Consider the following 21105-nt stretch of genomic DNA (forward strand, 5'->3'; position numbering starts at 1 on the left):
TATCTCCTTATTAAAACAAGTCAACTTGGAAACATTAACCAAAAAAGTAGACCACAAAGCTTAGAAGGCAGCTCTGTTTTCAGTCCCAGCCTTAATCTAATCTTATTTTATCTCCAGACTTTGTTTTAAATCTGTCTGTTAATTCACCTTGAATTCTACTTTTTTTAAAAGTTTATTTTGAGAGAGAGATAGAGGCGGGGGGGGGGGGGGCGGGCAGAGAGAGAGAGGGAGAAAGAGAGAATCCTGTGCAAGTTCAGCACTGTCAGCGCAGAGCCCAATGCAAGACTTGAACTCACGAACTGCAAGATCATGACCTGAGCTGAAATCAAGAGTCAGATGCTTAATCAAGTGAGCCACCCAGACACCCCCTGAGTACTTTTAAGTTGATTCATGGAATGTTTTTGGGCACCTACTGTAGACATTTGCCAGGCATCAAAAAAGAATCGTGGACTTCCTCCAGAAGTTTGCAACTTACTTAGGGAGAAGACATCCATACCTGAACTAGCTAACCAAATGTAGTAAGTAATATTAATACATGCTAATTTAGAAAAGTGTTGCTCTGCTAAGTGGATTAGAAAGGAAAGGAAGTTCAGCAGGCTCTGAAGGGCCTGGTGGAGACAGGACTTGAGCTAGACCCCGGGCAGGTGGGAAGGAACTTGGGCTGAACCCCAACTGGCAATGGGTGTGCTGTGTCCAGGCAGGGCATTGGAGAGTGGGGATTACGTTGCCTAGATTAAGTGGGACTAGGTTGTGACCAGCTAAGGAATGAGAAGCTATGAGAGTTTTCTTTTTAAATTTTGTTTTCTTTTTCTCAAAACGATCAGCGCACATATCTTACGAAGTTAAATAGTTACACCAGGCTCGTTATGAAAATCAGCAGTTCTTAGAAACCCCTTCTGCCTCGTCCTCCAAGGGACAAACCACCTTCCTTCTGTTCTTCCGCCTGAATCTCTTTGTATTGACTTTGAGAGTTCAACAAAAAGTGTTTATATTACCCCTTCGCAATTTTTCAGTACTAGCCTAATCAATTGAGTTTATCTGGTAGAAAATGGAGATTTTGCTCTGTTCCCTCCTTGTCTCCCATCATACTCACATCCTTGCAGTCGTCCCTTTCCTCCGCATAATGGCGTGACTCAGATCAGATCAACATTAAATGTTGACGTGACTAAGAATATATAAACCCTATTTGCAGCTTAGCCAGGACACGTATTATGACTTACTTCTCCCTTCTGGCACAACCTTTAGTTTTCCCTGGAGTTAACAATCCTGTTGTTTGTTTACTTTCTACGTAACTGTCACTAATTCAAGCCATTCGATCCCACCATTTCCATGTGCATCCCCTGGAATTCTCTCCGTGTCATCTTGAACTCTCTCTGGAGCCTGCTGCCCTGTTCTCTCCCTGCTTATTGTCCCCCAGAGGTGAGGATGTGACTGCAATGCCTTCAGCTTCCCATGTGACTTCTGTGGAGATGTCTGGTGCCCCTCCGATTCTCGGTTCTTCCTTTTGTTACTGTTTTTCTCCCTGGATGCCTGTAGGATGTCATTCAGTGTTCTGACATTTCACAATGACATGTCTTGTTGATGGCCTGTTTTTCTCCAGCACAGGCACTCTGGAAGCTCACATGTTTTAGTGTTAGGGGATTTTCTGAAATCAATTTCTTTGATAAGCTCCTTCACTCAAAGGCCTCTGTTTTCTGTTTCTGGGATTGTTTCTTTAGCCGTTGGTCCTTACCTTTTCTCTCCTATTTTTCACATTTTTGCCTTTTTTCCATAGTTTGTCTTTTTGATGTCCTTTATGGAAGGTTTACTTAGCTCTGTCTTCCAACTCTTCTGTCATACCTTCTGGTTTTTTGCTATCGTGGTTTTAATGTCCAAAGACTCTCTTCAGTGTTCTGGGTGTTCTTTTTATGGCAACAAAATTTTATTTTGTGGCCATAACATCTTTTCTTATCTTAATATATTATCAACATAAACATTCTGGACACCTGAATCAGGTGAATGAATCAGGGCACCTGGCTGACTTAGTCAGTAGAGCACGCAACTCTTGACCTTGGGGTTGTGAGTTCAAGCCCCACGTTGGGTATAGATCTTATTTAAGAAAAAAAAAAAAGACATAAAGATTCACTTATCAGCATGGCAGTCAGAATGGTCCTTTGAAAATATGTCCTATCATGTCATTCCTCTCAAAATACCTCGGTGGCTCTGCATCTGACTCACAGAAAAATCCTGTGTCCCTGTAGTGGCTGATGTGGTCTGACATGATCTCTCTTCCCCCTGGCCTCCCTGTCATGGGCTGTTCCACCTCCTGCTCACTCTGTTCCAGCCATACAGCCTCCTCAGTGTTCCCACATTGGCACCTTGGCCTTACCTATTCCTTCTGCCCAGAATCCCTCACTCCTTCAAGGTTTTGCCCAGATTGCATCTTCTCAGTAAGGCATGCCTTGGCCTCCATGATAATACTGCAACCTGCCCACACTCGCATCCCACCCCTGCCTACAGCATCAGCACTCCCGGTCTCCCTTCTCCTGCCCGACTCTATGCTACCCATAGCAATTGTCACTTTCTAGCTCACTATTTAATTTTACTTATTGTGTGTGTTCTTCATTGCTTTCTGTCCTGTTCCACTCCCTCACCCCATGCCACTGGGAAGGGCAAACACTCTGTTTTGTTCACTGATGTTCTCAGCACCTCTGAACCATGCTTGGCACAAGGGGCACTGGTAGTCTTTGTTGAGTGAAAAGATTTGTTGAATGAATGAATGAATGTCTTTGAGGATATTCATGGTTTGTTTTTGGAGTTTCCTTCTCCCTGCATGCCTTTCTTTTCTCTAGGTTGCTTTTTCTATTTCTTCACTTCAGTCTCTATCTCTCAGGTGATCCATGACTGTCAGCTCATGTTACAGAGTCAGGATACAAAACCTAGTGCAGCTTCTGTGCCTGGGGAAGGGCCTTGTTGACTATGGGATCTTCTGTAGGGACCATTCATTCAAAGTTACTCGTGGTCAGTAACTTTCGATCTTTCCTTGAGGCTGGTCTTTCCCAGACAGGGCTGGCCACCAGTGCCTGAGAACAAAGTTGGCAACAAGAGTTGGGAGTCTCGACATTCGGTCTGTAGACTTTTACTTACTTAACTCCCTGTTCTCAGTATGCTGCTCTCACCTCACCTGTAAATGGTATCTCCCAGCCTCTCGGTCAAAAACCCTGATTTCACAAACCCTCTGCAAAGAGCAAGCTTCCAGATTTCTGCAAGGGTATTGGAGTGATCTTTGCCCTGTTTCTTAGAGTTGGGGAGGAGAGGTCGGGTTTAACTCATTTTATTTTTCACTTTTTATTGAAGTATAGCATACATAAAAGTACACAAATCAAAAGCTTGTTGTATTTTCATAAACACATAAAGTCTAATTTTTAACTAGATGTTTTAGCCAATCCATTCATGTATGCTTGACCTCAACTCCACTTTTAGAGGCACTTGGCATCATCAACTCCCTGAGTTTGGCGGGGGGCGGGGGGGGGGGGGTCCTATTATAAACTCATGCTGCTTCTCTGCCTTTTCACTTTCTCTTCTGCAATCAGGATTCCTCATTCTCTAGCAAATGGGACGAAGGTCAGAGTGGGTCAGTCTGCACAGCCTACTTGTCCCTGAGAAGCTGAACCGCTCTCCTAGGACTGCCCGGGGTCCTAAGGTCTGTGTTAGCCCTGGGTGAAAGGAATCTAGCTGTTGGTGTCCCAGCAAAGCTACACACGAACGTTTTTTCTCTTTGCTCTCTGTGCCACAGATGAGAGGGAAAGTGAGCGATGATTTCAGTAACTGAGCCCTGATTTTCTTCCTCTTGCCTCCCCCTGTTCTTGTATGTGGGCCCGTTTTCTTATCCCCACCCCCTTCCTGCTCTCCTGCACGGATCCGTACCACGGGCTCTTTGCTCGTACCATGTTTCCTTCTTCCCCCAAACCCTTGCAGGGCCTGGATTCTGCTGTGTTCCCACCACCCACGCGCAGAGAAGCTTGTGTCATCAACATTATACTTGCTGCTTGGACCTCCAATCACCTGTGGCCTCTCTGTCATTCAACCCAGTTGCTAGGCCTTTGCTCACGCTTCTGCTGGCCTAGCCAAGTTAAAAGACATGGGCACCACTTCACTCATTAACTTATTTACCACAACTGCTCAATAAATATATGTTATGCCACTCTCAAAACAAGACTAGCTTCCTTCCTTTTCAATCTCTACCCTGGAAAGGACTCTTGTATCTTTTCTTTAAGGGAAATTGAACTAGAACTCATTGTGTTTGGGGCACCTAGGTAGCTCGGTTGAGCGTCTGGCTCTTGCTTTCGGCTCAGGTCATGATCTCACGGTTCAGGAGTTCAAGCCCTACGTTGGACTCTGTGCTGACAGTGCAGAGCCTGCTTGGAATTCTCTCTCTCCCTCTCTCTCTCTCTCTCTGCCCCTCCCCTGCTCACACTCTCTCCCTCTCTCTCTCTCTCTCCTTCAAAATAAATAAAAACTTAAAAAACAAATTTTTTTTAATGTTTGTTTATTTTTGAAGGAGAAAGAGCGAGTGAGCACAAGTGGGGGGAAGGGAAGAGAGAGAAGGAGGCACAGAATCTGAAGCAGGCTCCACACTCTGAGCTGTCAGCACAGAGCCTGACATGGGGCTTGAACCCACCAACGGTGAGATCATGATCTGAGGCGAAGTCAGACACTTAACTGACTGAGCCACCCAGGTGCCCCAATAGATAAAAACTTAAAAAAAAAAAAAAAGAATTCATTGTGTTTGAAGTTTTGTTTTATTTTGTTTTTTTAAAAACGTCCTGTTGCTCTTTGAGATCCTTAGAAAGCCTTGAAGAGCCAGATCTGGCAAAGATCAGGTCCTGAGGCCCAAAACCCTGATTGACAGTCTGCAATGAGGGTAGAAGGCAGCAGGTCAAAGGCGTGGTTGTCTGTGGTCCAGGAAGGGGACAGATGTGTGTTGAAATATCTCTGGACGCGGCCAAGACTGTGAGAGTGTCTCTGGTCATCTGGGATCAGCCTGGGGTTTCCCTGCTACCTGGTCATTTTCCAGACTTTGAAAAATCATAATTTATTTAAATATGGAACTGTATTAAAATTACCCACTCACCTCCAAAGCTAGTATACTCTTTCAGGAAAAAAAAAGTATAATATAAAAATATGTAGATTCTTTTTAAACCCTTTTCATTGTGAAATATAATACATATACAGAAAAGTGCACAAAACATAAATGTATAGCTTAAATAATTGTAAAGTGAAAACTCAAGGAAGCACCTGTCGAGTCAAGAAGCACCACAAGGGCGTCCCGGGCAGATGGGGCAGGGCTGACAAGAAGGTAAGAGGCGACAAAGCAGATGTGGCCTGAGAGCTGCCGGCTCCTTATTGCCAAGATATTCTAACGGGAGGGGCCTTGGAGAGAGCGCAGGCAGGTGAGATCTTGGAGAACCCTCTGTGCCATGGGGAAGAGGCTAGCCTCCCGTCCCCTACCCCAGCTGCGCGTCCAGCCCTTCTCTTCACTCTCAGCTCATCCTCTAAATCTGGCAAATAACCCAGAGAAAGTATGACTTTCCTTTGAGGCTAGAAGATTAGAACAGAAAATCCCAGTCTTTGATCAGCCCATGAAACTCCTGACACTGGATAAAAACAGACTCTTGTGGGTAAAGATGAAAAGAGTCACATGAAAAGATTCAGGAACACAAAAGAAAATGGAGCAGGAAATTAGAGGAGCGTTGCTTCCAGTAACAGGAAATGTGTCCCAAAAGGAGATTCATGTTTGTGGTGAGATTGGAGAGGACATTGGAGGGGCCACCTGGAGTCTGGGAATTCTGCTTTCAGATGAATACTGCTTTCTACTCAGGAGTAGATACTCAGAGAAGACAATGTTAGGTACAATTTTTTTCTTTCTTAATTTTATTTACTTAGTAATTATTTTTTAAGGTTTATTTATTTTGAGAGAGAGAGAGGGAGAGTGCACACAAGCAGGGGAGGGGCAGAGAGAGAGAGAGAGAAAGAGAGAGAGAGAGAGAGAGAGAGAGAATCCCAAGCAGGCTCTGCCATGTCAGTGCCAAGCCCAACATGGGGCTCGACCTCACCAACTGCGAGATCATGACCTGAGCCTAAATCAAGAGTCAGACGTTCAGCACACTGAGCCACCCAGGCGCCTCATAAATTTATTTTAGTAATCTCTATACCCAACATGGGGATTGAATTTGTGACCCCGAGATCAAGAGTTGCATGCTCCTCCAACTGAGCCAGCCAGGTGCCCCGAGAATGTTAAGCACAACTTGATGTGAGAGTTTAAAAATGAAAATGAAATGTACTTTTAGAATAAAATATAAATTCCTAAAATTGACTCAGTAAGAAATGGAAAACCCGAATAGACCCACTAACTCTAAGGGATAGGAAAGGGGTCGCCAAAGGTCTTATTCATCCAAATTTTGGACCCAGATGGACAATAGCATGGAAATTTTCTAGCAAATCTTCAAGAGAGGCTATCAATAATTGCTACATTCTAGAATCTTAAGCATGAGAAAATTTTATAAGCCTAGTATAACCCCTTATCAAATCTTGTCTAAATGAATTTTTTTAAAAAGTACACACAAAACTCACTTATAAATACTGTTTTTAAAATTGTAAGTAGGGGCTCAGTCGGTTAAGCATCTGACTTCAGCTCAGGTCATGATCTCATGGTTCATGGGTTTGGGCCCCACGTCAGGCTCTGTGCTGACAGCTCAGAGCCTGGAGCCTGCTTGGGATTCTGTGTCTCCCCCTCTTTCTGCCCCTCCCTGACCCGTGCTCTATCTTTCAAAAATAAATAAACATTAACAAAAAAATTTTTAATTGTAAATAAGCTATAAGCTCAAATTCAGCTATGAGTTAAAACAGGCAAAGTCGAAAGTGTATTAAAATCTTTTCTGTACTACTTTCCTTTAATAGGTTAGAAGACAAAAATCATATGACCCTCCTGATAGGTGCCAAAGGCATTAGACAAAATTCGACATCTATTCCTGATTTAATAACAAAACTCTCTAACCAGCTTCAAATAGATGAACCTTGACATCATAAAAGCATGAAGAATCAATGGCAAATGTCATACAGTAAAATACCAGATGCATTCCCATTAAAATCAGAAACAAGGTATGGCATCCTTTAGCACCTCTCATTCTGGTTACACAAAGCAAAAGTGGGCATGAATCTCATTTCATAGACTCAAGTTTGCAAGATGTATGGTGTTCGATTTTTTTCTGCCTTTTCAATAACTCCACTGAATTTCAACCACGGGTCACCATTCCACCAGGTGCCTGAAATTTACTCTTGGTCATTATGGGAGGGTCTCCTTGCCGCCAGGTTTGCCATCTTAGTGGCAGGAGGGGAGTGTCCAGTGGTGTCAAGGTCTTCGGGAGAGGAAGCATCTGGCCCTTGTGTTTCCACACTGTTATTTGCTGAGATGTCCTTTGTCTTGTCTAGACCTTAGGCATTGGTCCATACATGTACCCATGGTGTTGTCCCTTGTTCTCAGCTGCACATTTCCTTCCCCCCTCCCTCCCTACCTTCCACTTTCTCTCTCTCTTTCTCTCTTCCTTCCTTTTTCTTTCTTTCTTTCTTTCTTTCTTTCTTTCTTTCTTTCTTTCTTTCCCTCTCTCTCATCCTTCCTCCCTCCCTTCCTTCCTTCCTTCATTTCTTCCTTCCTTCCTTCCTTCCTTCCTTCCTTCCTTCCTTCCTTCCTTCCTTCATTTCTTCCTTCCTCCCTTCCTCCCTCCCTCCCTCCCTCCCTTCCTTCCTTCCTCCCTTCCAACTGAAGGATAGCTGACCCAATATTAAGCAAGTATATAAGGTATACATCATAGTGATTCAACAAGTCTATACAGTATGCTGTGCTCACCACGAAGTGTATCAACTGCACATTTCCCTAAAGTCTCTGCCCCTGAGCTCCTTCTGCACCCCAGCTGGGCACTCGAGGACATCAGGTGGCCCTTGGGCCTACATAGTGGGAGTTTCCAAGGTTCTTCACCGCCTTTGGGCTCCTTTTGGATACACAGCAAATTATTCTGCTGCTCCCAGCGGCATGCTGGGTGTGTGGGAAGTGTGTGGGCTGTCTCCAATCCAGCCGTCTAGCTCTGCCCAGGGCCTTTTCATCTCTCAAAGAAATGATCGAAACTTGCTGCTTCCCAGGCTCTACTTAGAGAAGGGCATGGGCCCCTTCCCATTCCAATTTCCCAGTCTGTCAAGGGTATCTGTTGTTCTCCGCTGGCAGCTCTCCTCTCCCATCCCCCGCCCTCCATTTACAGAGCATCTGGGGGCGGGGCCAGGACGCTGGGACACATTTGAGGTCTTGAACCCACTTGCTTCCTTCTAACTCTCCTCTTTTCTCTCAATCCAGAACCTTTTGGTTAATCTAAAGAAGTTAATCTAAAGATCAAACACGGTGGGGTGAAGAATCATTTTACTTCCGGTTGTCATGGATCAATATTTTTGGTTTATACACTGTTCCATGAAGCCAGTCGGCCATTCACGCGTCTGGATATTGTGGCAACATCGAATTGCTATAAAAGTTTCTAAATGATTCCTCTCCAGATATGTACCTAACTCATCATGGCCCAGTGACAAACAGCTCACGGGCCAGCAGTGGTCAGAGGCCACACTGAGTAACCCGGTATAAGGGCTCAGTCACCTCTTCATCTGTTCTTCTAAATGTGGTAAAGACATTCAAAAATAAAAATTCCAAGAACTTGACTTCCTTTCCCTGTGCATTTTGCTGTGTCACCCCTTCCCTAAGCCAGTAGGCACCGAACACCCTAGCTGCTGCCAGGCTGGAGAGCAGTGGTCATGAGATCACAGAAAATAGTGGAAATGAAAATCGCATCGGTTCACACAGCAAGTTTCACTCGTGCTGCAGAAATGAGAAGTAGAAGATGTTTTTTTTTTTTTTAATGGTGAAAGCGAGAGATTAATCATAATTTGTAAATAAGTAAATGTAAATCAATGTACAACCTACCAAACACTTGGGGTGCCTGTTTGGCTCGATCGGTTAAGCGTCAGACTCTTGATTTCCTCGGGTAATGACCCCAGGGTTGTAGGGCCCCCTCTGAGCATGGAGCCCTCTGAGATTGTCTCTCTCTCTTCCTCTGTCCCACCCTCCCTCCCTCTCTCACTCTCAAAAAAAGAAAAAAAAAATCTTAAAAAAAAAAGAAAACATCATTAATTTGGGGCACCTGGGTGGCTCAGTTGGTTAAGCAACGGACTCTGGATTTTGGCTCAGGTCATGATCTCAAGGTTTGTGAGATCTAGCCCCAAGTCAGCACAGAGCCTACGTGGCAGCCTACAAATCAGCTATCAGCACAGAGCCTACTTGGGATCATCTCTCTGTCTGTCTCTCTCTCTCTCTGCCCCTCCCCTGCCAAATAAATAAACTTTTTTTTTTTTTTAAAGAAAGTTCAGTAGGATAAATGGTTACAAAGAATATCAAGCTCAAGAGCGCTTCTCCTGTATTAGAATAATGCCTAGAAAACAATACAGTAAGGGTCTCGCTCACAGTAACTATGAAACAAAATATTTGGAGATCAAATGAGTAGGAAGTTACTGAATATATTTGGAGAAAATCATACCACCTGAGGGAAATACTCACAAAATTTTATTACTAGCAATTCTGTATTGTGAAGAGACGCAAATTTGTCTCCAATGCCATCCCCTTCTAATCAAAATCACACAAGATGGGGGAGAACACTTGACAAAGTAATTTTCAAATCAGTCTAGAGATCAAGGACGATAATAGGCAGAAAAATTTGTCAAAGAAGAATCTGGTAAAAGTACTTACCCTCTTTTTCTTTTTTTAATGTTTATTTTTGAGAGTGAATGCAAGTGGGGGAGGGGCAGAGAGAGAGAGGGAGACAGAGAATCCCAAGCAGGCATTGTGCTGTCAGCAAAGAGCCCCATGTGAGGCTTAAACTCACAAACCGTGAGATCATAACCTGAGCCAAGATCAAGAGTTGGATGTTTAATGGACTGAGCCACCCAGGAGCGATGGTCCTCTTTGATATTAAACAGCATTATAGAGGCACCTGGGTGGCTCAGTCGGTTGGGCGTCTGACTTCGGCTCAGGTCATGATCTTGCAGTTTGTGAGTTGGAACCCTGCGTCCAGCTCTGTGCTGACAGCTCAGAGCCTGGAGTCTGTTTCAGATGCTGTGTCTCCCTCTCTCTCTGCCCCTCCCGCACACACGCTCTGTCTTTCTCTATCAAAAATAAATAAATGTAAAAAAAAGATTAAATAACATTATAAAGCTCCAGAAATTAAAACAGTAACTCTGCATAGGCATCGAGATGGAAATCAATGGAGCAGAAAGATTATCCCAAAAAAGGCCTGAAGGTCAATAAAAATTTACTGTATGATAAAGGGACAATGAGAATTAAGAGAGAAAGATGGATTATTTACTAAAGGGTGTTAGAATAACGGATTAACAAATCTGCCCCGTCCTCCTGGGCCCCTGTTTGGATTATACTTCCACATTCCTTCAGGCTGGGTGTCACCACGTGATGGGCACTGGCCAGCAGAATGTGAGTCTGAGTGATGGGTGTCACGTCTGAGAAGAAGCTGGAAGAGCCATTACACAACTTCCCTCTGCCTCAGTCCCGGAGTGAGGACGATGCACAGCAGAATCCCCAGCTGACCCATGATGAGCACACAGCGTGAGAGGTTTTAAGCCACAGGACTTGGGGGGTTCTGTTATGCAGCCTACCCTGACTGGTACAATTGCTATGTCATAGCTCATACTTCACAGCTGTCAGAAGAAAAACAAGTCACACTCATGTATTAGAAATGCAAATCATTCTTGTTTACTGGGAGTATCTGTGCTTTTTTTTTTTTAACAATCTTAAAAAAATTTTTTTTTAACGTTTATTTATTTTTGAGACACAGATCATGAGCAGGGGAGGGGCAGAGAGAGAGGGAGACACAGAATCCGAAGCAGACCCTAGGCTCTGAGCTGTCCGCACAGAGCCTGACGCTCTGACGTGGGGCTCCAACCCACGAACCGTGAGATCGTGACCTGAGCTGAAGTCAGATGTTCAACCGACTGAGCCACCCAGGCACCCCATATCTATGCTTTCAAAGCGGGTATTGAGAGAAGGTACTGCCTATCCAAAAGAACAAAGTGCTGTATGCAGGACCGGCCACGGAATTGGTGGGCCCCATTGCAAAAGGAAAATACAGGTCCCGTGGGGCGCCTGGGAGGCTCAGTCGGCTCAGGTCATGATCTCACGGCTCATGAGTTCTAGCTCTGTGTGGGGCTCTGTGCTGACAGCCTGGAGCCTGCTTCAGGTTCTGTGTCTCCCTCTCTCTCTGCCCCTTCCCTGCTCCCACTCTGCCTCTCTCTCCCTCAAAATAAATTTTATTAAAAATTAAAAAAATAAATTAATAAAATACAGGTCCCTCGAGGGGCACCTGGCTGGCCCAGTCGGTGGAGCAAGTGACTCTTACTCTCAGGGTTGTGAGTTCGAGCCCCACATTGGGTGTGGAGATTACTTAAAAACAAAATCTTGGGACGCCTGGGTGGCTCTCAGTTAGGTTAGGCGTCTGACTCTTGATTTCAGCTCAGGTCATGAACTCGCGGTTTGTGAGTTCAAGCTCGGTGTCAGGCTCCGTGCTGACAGCGCAGAGCCTGCTTGGAATTCTCTCTCCCTCCCTGTCTCTCTGCCCCTTCCCCACTTGTGCGCTCGCTCGCTCTCTCTCGAAATAAATAAACTTAAAAAAAAAAAAAGCATTAAAAAAAAAAACCTGAAAGAAAGAAGGAACAGTTCCCGTATTTAAAAATGTCACCTTCTCAGTGATGCTAATCCCCATCCTCCATGTTCCTTACCCCTTATCCTGATTGATTTTTCTCTTTAATACTTATCACCATCCATCAGGGTTCACTCATTTATATTATTTATGTGTATCTCCTTTACTAGAATGGAATCCATGAGGGCACAGAGTTTTGTCAGTTTTTGGCCACCATTGTATCCTCAACATCTAAATGGATAGCACCTGTCATATCGTGACTGCTTAGTAAATATTTGTTGACCAAGTAAATGAATTAAGGGATATCAATAAGAGTGTATGTAACAGGCATTCACGCATTGGTGGGTCCATCCATTCAATGGTATTTAATGGTAGCCTCTCTGATCACTACGTCATATTATCTTCTGGGGGTGTGATAACAGTCAACCCACAGCACTCCCTGTCCAGTGATGGAGTTGGGTCCTTGAGTCATTGCTAGAGATCCTGATAAGAATCCTGTAAACTTACAGGATGTCATGAGGTTGGACCCCTGCAGGAAAAATATATATATATTTTTTAATCAATTTCACCAGGATATAATTTACAGGCAGAGCAGGCGTGAGCAGGATTGCTCTGAAAGCCAATGCCGATGCCGGATGGGCAGGCCCAGGCGGCCTGAGGGCAGGGCCGGAGAGGCCACACAAAGGAGTAAGCTGTAGGTATGGCCAAGGAACACCCCACAATGGGACCGGATAAGCATAGCTGTAGAAAGGAGAACAAAGTGTGGCGTTGAGGGGGCCAGTCCAAGAGTGAGGGGGACAAGCATACCCTTTTCCAGTTTCTCCCACAGGGGGGCGTCAATCCCCACCAACCCAAGCTTCACGTTGGCCTTGACTCACCTGGCTGTGAGCTGGCCGCCCGCTTGCGGGGGGGGGGGGGGGGGGGGGGGGGGGGGGTTGCCAACTGCTCCTCGCTGAGCCCCGGAGCTGCCCACTCAGCACAGTCAGTGGTGCCAGGCCTCGGCCTGAACTTGGTTCCATCTCTGTCCCTCAGGAGCACCTTGATAATGCCCGGGAGCCTGTGGCCTGAGCCAGTGAAGTCAAGACCCGGGGAAGGAAACACAAGGGCTCTCCAGGCTGGCTCCATGGGGGCTCTGGTGGCAGTTACCACCAGCACCTTGTCCAGACCCTCTGGCAGCCCTCTCACTGGTTAGGCACCCAACCCTGGGGACTCCCTGGTCTTCCTCAACCTGCATCTGTGACTTTCGAGAGAAGACTGCCCTGGGGTTCCTGGAGCTATTCCATAGGCACTGGGATTTTGCATCCCCCAGGGCAGCCCTTAATCAGTGAATGAGAGTTCAGGAGAGGACAGGTCCTGCTTTCCTGCCGAGGCAAGGATAGCCCTAGGGTATGATCTACACTCAGAGCTTCTTAAGGGACCAGGTGGGGCTCACACTTCACCTGAAATGCCACCGTGGCTCAGCTTCCTCCCTTTCCCCACCTCCTTCTTTTCCCCCACTCCCTTCCTGGCACCCCTAGAAACCCTCCTCAGTAATCTCTCGCACACAGACCATTTCACGGTCTGTTTCCGGGGAATCTGACCTACGTGACTATGCTGGTTGGCCCAGGTCTCTCAGACCATCAATCCCCACAGGAGCCCGGAACTAGATCCTTAGGAAGCTCCAGGCTCATATTCTTACAGCGTCATAACCGGCAAAGAGAAAAGCTCTTCCCCGTCAGCTCCGAATAGAAAAATCCCAGAGGGAGTTCTGCTTGGTCGACATGGATCACGTGTACACCCCTGCAACCATCACCACGGACAGGAAAATTGGGTCCTGAAGACTCCCCAAGAACTACACAATTAGAAAGTGGAGAAGCATGTCCTACATGGTAGGCCTACTATTCCAGTCAGACAAGATAATAAACGGTGATTGCATTTGTGACAATATAGGTTTGGTTGCTTGTGACAGAGATAAAAAACAATACCACCTTACACACGATAGAAATAGTTTTTTTTCCTCTCATAGAATGGGACACGGTGGTATGGCATCTCAGCTCTGTGATGTTGCCACTCGGGCTCCTTCTGTCTTGCTCTGCCCTTGTTGCTCTGTGTTGCTTTTAACTGCATGATTCAAGATGGCTCCCCACCCCTTTGCACTGCAGTCACTGTGGTGAAGGAAGGGGAGGAAGAAGAGGGGTGAGCATATTCCTTTGTGTGTGTGTGAATATAACCGAGAACCTATAGCCTTTCTCTCACGTTCCACAGACCAGCATTTCATCACATGGCCACATCTAGCCGCATGGGAGGCTGGGTAGAGCCAACTTTATTCTTGATAGCCACGTGCGCAACTAAAAAATTATTATTCTGGGACAAGGGGACAAGAATCTTTGGGAGACCACTGGTCTTCCAAGACTTCTTCCAAATACTATATTATGGGCATAGAGGGAAAAAATGATGAGATTTCAAAAAAGTCTCAGGCCACAGTGAAAAAGGAACAACTGCACGTAATTCTTCTCAGTCATATTCTACAAAATGCTTTTTCCAAGGGATGCTGATGGGTGGGGCAGAAAGTCAGGATTCCACAATCAACTGCATTTGGGACATGCTGGGCTAAACGCTAGTTTGTTCTTGGCTTTTGTTTGTTCTATTTTTTTTTTAATTTTTAAAAAAATTATTGTATTTATTTAGAGAGGGAGCAAGCATGCACACATGAGCGGGAAAGGGGAAGAGAGAGAATTCAAGCAGGCTCCCCCCTGGCAGTGCGGGGCTCCAACTCACAACCCGTGAGATCATGACCTGAGCCAAAGTCAAGAGTCAGACGCTTAATCCACTGAGCCACTGAGGCACCGAGGTGCCCCTGTTTGTTTGTTTTTAAATGACAGGACTTCTCAGAACTGTAAATGTGCTCATGTACACTAGGACCCTCCTGGGGAGGACACAGATTGCTTTCCCACTTCCTGACACTTCTGGGAGGGGTGTTTTCAGGGAACAGGTTGGAAATATGACCTTCAAAAGGGATTACGTTTTCCTCTAGCTCTCTCGATGGTATTCTTCTATTGTAACCCCTACATTTGCAAAGATGTCTACTATATATTTTGTCATTTTTCAGTTTGTTTCTACCAAGACTTCTGTTGTAGGACCCATGCTGGGTCAGCTCTGGGGAAGGAGAGGGACCTGTGTGCACACGGTCACAAAGGTCTGGAGGAATCTGTGTTCACCTCTATGGCGAGTCGACAAGGTTGATTGGACTGAAGTCAAGTGGCTAGAAAGCTGGTGATGACAGACTAGGAAAAGAAAGCTGACTATCCAGCAGGCACTGAGGAGTGAGTCCTTGAAGGTTTTTGAGAGAGGGGTGATATAATTAAATTTGCATTTGGGTCACCTGGGTGGCTCAGTCAGTTACGTGTCCAACTTCGGCTCAGGGCATGATCTCACAGTTCATGAGTTTGAGCCCCACATCGGGCTCTGAGCTGAGTCTGGAGCCTGCTTCGGATTTTATGTCTCCCTTACTCTCTGCCCCTCCCCTGTTCATTCTCTCTCTCTCTCTCTCTCTCTCTCTCTCTCTCTCTCTCTCTCAAAAATAAATGAACATTAAAAAATAAATAAGTAAAGTTTGCATTTTAGCAAGATTATTGTATGGTGGTAGGTATGACAAACTGGAGATCGCAAGAAGACATACAAAATCAACGATAGTCGTCTTAGCAGCCAACTAAGTCCCAGTGGTGCAGAGGCCAATGCTTCTCTGTACCTTCCAGCAGATTGGGCGGGCTAGGGGGGACCTTGGACTCAGGTGGCAGTGCAACTCAGCAGGTAGATCCATAGCACTTTAAGATCAGCCTCAGACGGTAAGCTTCTATCTTCTGCAATGAAGCAGACTTGGGGTGCCTGCAGTGTGGCACATCTCGGGACCGTTTCTCCCACTGTTCTTAGCCTCAGCTCCCCTTCACAGCTCTGTCTCTGTGGGTCCCCCTTGATTATTGACATCCCTGACCCTGACCCCTGGACCTTGGGTAAGGTTCACCTGCCCTTTGAGAGTATCACAGAGCTCCACAGGGATGGGTAGTCCAAGGGTATCCTGGGCATGTGGATGGTCCCAGCATAGACCACAGAGGGCCAAGGCTTCCCGGCTTTGCGCAGCCCAAACACGGGGGCTGTCAGGCCTCCTTAAACAAGGGAGCGAGAGCATGAATGAGTCCGTTCTTTCTCGTGTTTACTTTCTGGCCTGGTTTCCTACAGAAGGACTCAGAAATCCTCCACGTGGCCAGCGTCTGCCCATCAGGATGCGGAAGTTGTGCCAGTGAATTTAGAGGCCAATCCTAGTATCTGCTGGGTCTTGAGATGCCACAGAGATGGCATCGAGGCAGGCCACTGTCCCAGCTTGGGAGCCAGGTTTTAAACTCCATGGCTTAAGTTCCCCTCTCTTTTCTCCTCGACTTTTACTTTTCAAATGTTGTTATTGAGGGGCGGCTGGGTGGCTCAGTTGGTTGAGGGTCCAACTTCAGCTCAAGTCATGATCTCACAGTTCGTGAGTTCGGGCCCCGCATGGGGCCCTGACAGCTCGGAGCCTGGAGCCTGCTTCAAATTCCGTGTCTCCCTCTCTCTCTGCTCTTCCCCTCCTCATGCTCTGTCTCTCTCTCTCTCTCTCTCTCTCAAAAATAAATACACATTAAAAACAAATTTAGGGGCACCTGGGTGGCTCAGTCGGTTGAGTGTCCGACTTTGGCTCAGGTCATGATCTCACGATTCATGGGTTCGAGCCCCGCGTCAGGCTCTGGGCTGATGGCTCAGAGCCTGGAGCCTGTTTCAGATTCTGTGTCTCCCTCTCTCTCTGACCCTCCCCCATTCATGCTCTGTCTCTCTCTGTCTCAAAAATAAATAAAGGTTAAAAAAAAATTAAAACAAAAGGAGAGCATTTAAAAAAAAAAAAAGAATACAAAAAAAAAGAAAAAGAATACAAACATAACATTAAAACATTGTAAATAAAAGTAATCCCCGGCGATCCACTCCCTTAACATGACCCTCACACATATCATTCCAGTTTTTGTCATGTGAATGCATTTTGCATATAATTGTACACATGCTATTCTTTTTTATTTTTTTTATTTATTTATTTTTTTTTTTAATTTTTTTTTTTTTTTCAACGTTTTTTATTTATTTTTGGGACAGAGAGAGACAGAGCATGAGCGGGGGAGGGGCAGAGAGAGAGGGAGACACAGAATCGGAAACAGGCTCCAGGCTCTGAGTTGTCAGCACAGAGCCCGACGCGGGGCTCGAACTCACAGACCGCAAGATCGTGACCTGGCTGAAGTCGGACGCTTAACCGACTGCGCCACCCAGGCGCCCCAACACATGCTATTCTGTATACCAATTTTCAGACTTGCCAATAATGAATTTACCGGTTGTTTGACAGGCTTTATGACCCTAGTTTTTATGGAAAAGATAGCCTAACAACGATAAAGAAACTTACAGGAATACTTTACAAATTACCAGCCCTCAGGGCACGTGGGTGGCTCAGTCAGTTGAGCGTCTGATTTCGGCTCAGGTCATGATCCCAGGGTCATGGGATCGAGTCCCACGTTGGGCTGTGCACTGAGCTTACAGCCTGCTTAAGGTTCTCTTTCTCCCTCTGCCCCTCCCCCCATTCATGCTCTCGTTCTCTCTCTCTCTAAAAAACAAAAATAAAAACATAGGGACACCTGGTGGGTGGCTCAGTTGGTGGAGTATCCGACTTCGGCTCAGGTCATGATCTCACAGTTCATGAGTTCGAGCCCCGCGTCGGGCTCTGTGCTGACAGCTCGGAGCCTGGAGCCTTCTTCGGAGTCTGTGTCTCCCTCTTTCTCTGCCCCTCCCCTGCTTGCACTCTCTCAAAAATAAATAAACATTAAAATAAATAAATAAATAAATAACCAGCCCTCTTCGTATTCTGTCTCAGTCTTGTCTCACCAGGCTCAAGAATTTCTTCCCTAGAGTCAATTATTCCAGGGTTCAAATTCGGGATCCGCTGCTGAACTCTTTGTGTGAAGGTATGGAAATGACTTGACATCAGATGTAAAACTGGCATAAAATTACGGTTGTCGTGGGGGGGTGAGGTAGGGTAATGGACCTAAAAGAGCTGGCAAAGGCTTAGTCACAACAGGCTTTCAGAAATGCTAGCTCCTTTCCTTTCTCCTTCTTGGACCCATACATTTCTGCGTGGCAGCAGTCATGGAGTACTTCTGTGTTCCCACCGAGATCGTGTCGTACGTACGTTCTCTCTCTTGCGCTCTTCAGTTACTCTTTGAAAGTGGGAGGGCCAAGATTTGAAGCTTAGCAGTTCACCTTTTGCTGACCAGCGGGATTTGTCTCCCCCCTTGAGTTTTTTCCCCTCCATCCAGTAATTTGGAAGTTATATTTCTCATCTTGGTTCTATGTGTCACCTTTAAAATGTAGAGACCTTTGAATTCACCTTCCAGGCCAGACGTCACCAATGAAACAGACTCTATTGACTTCTATTTCGTAAGGTCGCGAAAGCCCAAGTTTTCTATCTTTCTCTTCTCTTGCCTTCCAGTTTCTATTTAAATCATTTGAACTTGTAGGTCTTATTATTTGTAACGAGTTATTTTTATTTTTATTAAGTTCATGTATTTAAGTCATCTCTATACCCCATGTGGGACTCGAGCTCATAACCCCAATATCAAGAGTTGCTTGCTCTTCTGACGGAGCCAGCCAGGCGCCCCTGTCATGAGTTACTTTAAAATTCTAATTCTTGGGGCGCCTGGGTGGCTCAGTTGGTTAAGCGTCTCCAACTCTTGATTTCAGCTCAGGTCATGATCTCACAGTTCATGAGATCTAGCCCTGTGTAGGGCTCAGCTATGCACTGGGATTCTCTCTCCAACCCCCCCCCCCCCCGCCCCTCCCTCTTTCTGTCTCTCTTTCAAAATAGGTGAATAAACATTTCAAAAAAATCCTAATTCTCGGGGACCCTGGATGGCTCAGTTAGTTGAGGAGGAGCTTTGGCTCAGGTCATCATCACATCGTTCATGAGTTCGAGCCCCACGTCGGGCTCTGTGCTGACAGCTCAGAGCCTGGAACCTGCTTTGGATTCTGTGTCTCCCTCTCTCTCTGCCCCTCCCCTGCTCTCTCTCTCTCTCTCTCTCTCTCTCTCTCTCCCAAAAATAAATAAATATTTTAAAAATTCCAATTCTTAAAAAATAATAAATTCTAATTCTTTTAATAACTGAATTATTTTAATTAAATAACTAAATCAATTCTGATTCTTTTAATAACACTAGTAATGTCTTCTAATACTATAAACAAGAATTACTTAGACTTAGTTTAAAAAATTTTTTTAAATGTTTATTCATTTTTGAGAGAGAGCCTGTGAGCAGGGGAGGGGCAGAGAGAGAGAGGGACACAGAATCTGAAGCAAGCTCCAGGCTCTGAGCTGTCAGCACAGAGCCCCAGGCAGGGCTAGAACTCCAGAACTGGGAGGTCATGACAGGAGCTGAAGCCTGACGTTTAACCGACTGAGCCCCCCAGGCACCCAGATCTTAACCATTTTGAAGTGTGCTGTTCAGTGGCATTGAGGACACTTACCCTGCTGCCATCCTCACGGTCCATCTCTAGAACCCTTCATCTTGCACAACAGAAACTGCACCCGCTAAGCAACTTCCCATCTCCCCCTCCCCTCCCCCCACCTCCCCTTCCCCGCCCGCCCCCCCCCCCCCCGCAGCCACTCTGCTTTCTGCCTCTAGTACTTCATATTAGAGGAACCAAACAATATTTGTTTTTCTGTGACTGGCTTATTTCGCTTAGCACACTGTCCTCAGGTGTTATAACACGTTGCAACAGGTGTCAGAACGTCCTTCCGTTTTAAGGCTGCATAATATCCATCGTACGTATATATCACATTTTGTTCATCCATATACAACGCTTTCTTAAGGTCTTTAAAAAAAATGTACCTGCTGAACTAACGGCAGACAAATACCTTACTTAAAATAATAATTAATACTTAAATGATACACAATATTTATAATTTATATTAATATTTAAATTATAATTATCATGTACATTTTTTAAATTTTTATTTATTTATTTATTTTGAGAAAGATAGAGCACGAGCCAGGGAGGGGCAGAGACAGAGGGAGAGAGGGAGAATTCCAAGCAGGCTCCGTGTGGTCGTGCGCAGAACCTGTTGTGGGCCTTGAACTCAGGAAAACTGTGAGATCGTGACCGGAGCAGAAATCAAGAGTCAGACGCCCAACGGGACTGAATCACCAGGAGCCCCATAACATACATTATTTTACATTTTAATACCACTTAACATTATCTTAATAAGTTCTGTATATGCTGAAAATGACACTTTGAGTTATTTTTTTTAAGTGGGGCATATGGTCCCTCTTATGCCTACATGGTCCATTTTATGCCTACAGTAGGCAGAATTCTAAAGATGGGATTCTCTCCACTCCACATTCTCATCCCCTAGTTAATCAAATAACCTCGACCCTGCTGTCAAGGGATTTTGCAATTGTAGTTAAAGTTCCCAATCCACAGATGTTAACACACAGAGGTTATCTGGGTAGGGCTGATCTAATCACAATGAGTCTTTTACAAAGCAGCAGCAGAAGGCAGAAGAAAAAGAGATTCGGAGCGTGAGAATGAATTGATATGTCATTCCTGGGTTGAAGATTGTGAGAACCACCTGGGAAGGTATGTGGGCAGCATTAAGGAACCGAGAGAGAGGCCCCCCATCGACGGTCAATGAGGAACGGGGTCCTCAGTCCTGCAGCAGGAAGGAACTGAATTTTGCCGATACCTAAAGGAGCTTGGAAGTGGATTCTGTCCCAGGAGAGCGTCCAGAGAGGAATGTATCCCTACCCAGGCTTTGATTTCAACCTTGTGAGACCCTGAACAGAAGACCCAGCCAATGGGGTGCCTGGGTGGCTCAGTCGGTTGAGCGTCCGTCTCTTGGTTTCGGCTCAGGTCATGATCTCATGGTTCGTGAGTTCAAGCCCTGCGTCGGGCTCTGTGCTGACACTGTGGAGCCTGCTTGGGATTCTCTCTCTCTCTCTCTCTCTCTCTCTCTCTCTCCTTCCCTCCCTCCCTCCCTTGCTGCCTTTACCCTGCTTGTGCTCTCTCTAAATAAATAAATAAGCAAATAAATAAATAAACAAAAATACTTTAAAATAAATAAATAAATAAATAAATAAATAAATACAGACCCAGCCAGGCCTGCCTGGATGTCTGATGTACAGAAGTGTGAGATAATAAATAGGTGTTGTTTTGTTTTGTTTTTAAAGTAAACTCTACCCCCAACATGGGGCTTGAACTCACAACCCCCCAGGTCAAGAGTCACATGCTCTACTGACTG

General features: G+C 45.6%; 1 long non-coding RNA gene across 1 annotated transcript; it reads left to right on the forward strand.

The window, feature by feature from the left end:
* Nucleotides 1-225: 225 nt before the first annotated feature.
* On the forward strand, nt 226-8736 carry LOC131485459 (uncharacterized). The gene is made up of 2 exons (XR_009248858.1): nt 226-7140; nt 8384-8736. It is a non-coding gene; the product is annotated as an uncharacterized LOC131485459 (long non-coding RNA).
* The last annotated feature ends 12369 nt before the right edge of the window (nt 8737-21105 follow it).

This window comes from Neofelis nebulosa, chromosome 9 (genome assembly GCF_028018385.1).
Source record: "Neofelis nebulosa isolate mNeoNeb1 chromosome 9, mNeoNeb1.pri, whole genome shotgun sequence".
NCBI classification, from domain to species: Eukaryota; Metazoa; Chordata; class Mammalia; order Carnivora; family Felidae; genus Neofelis; species Neofelis nebulosa.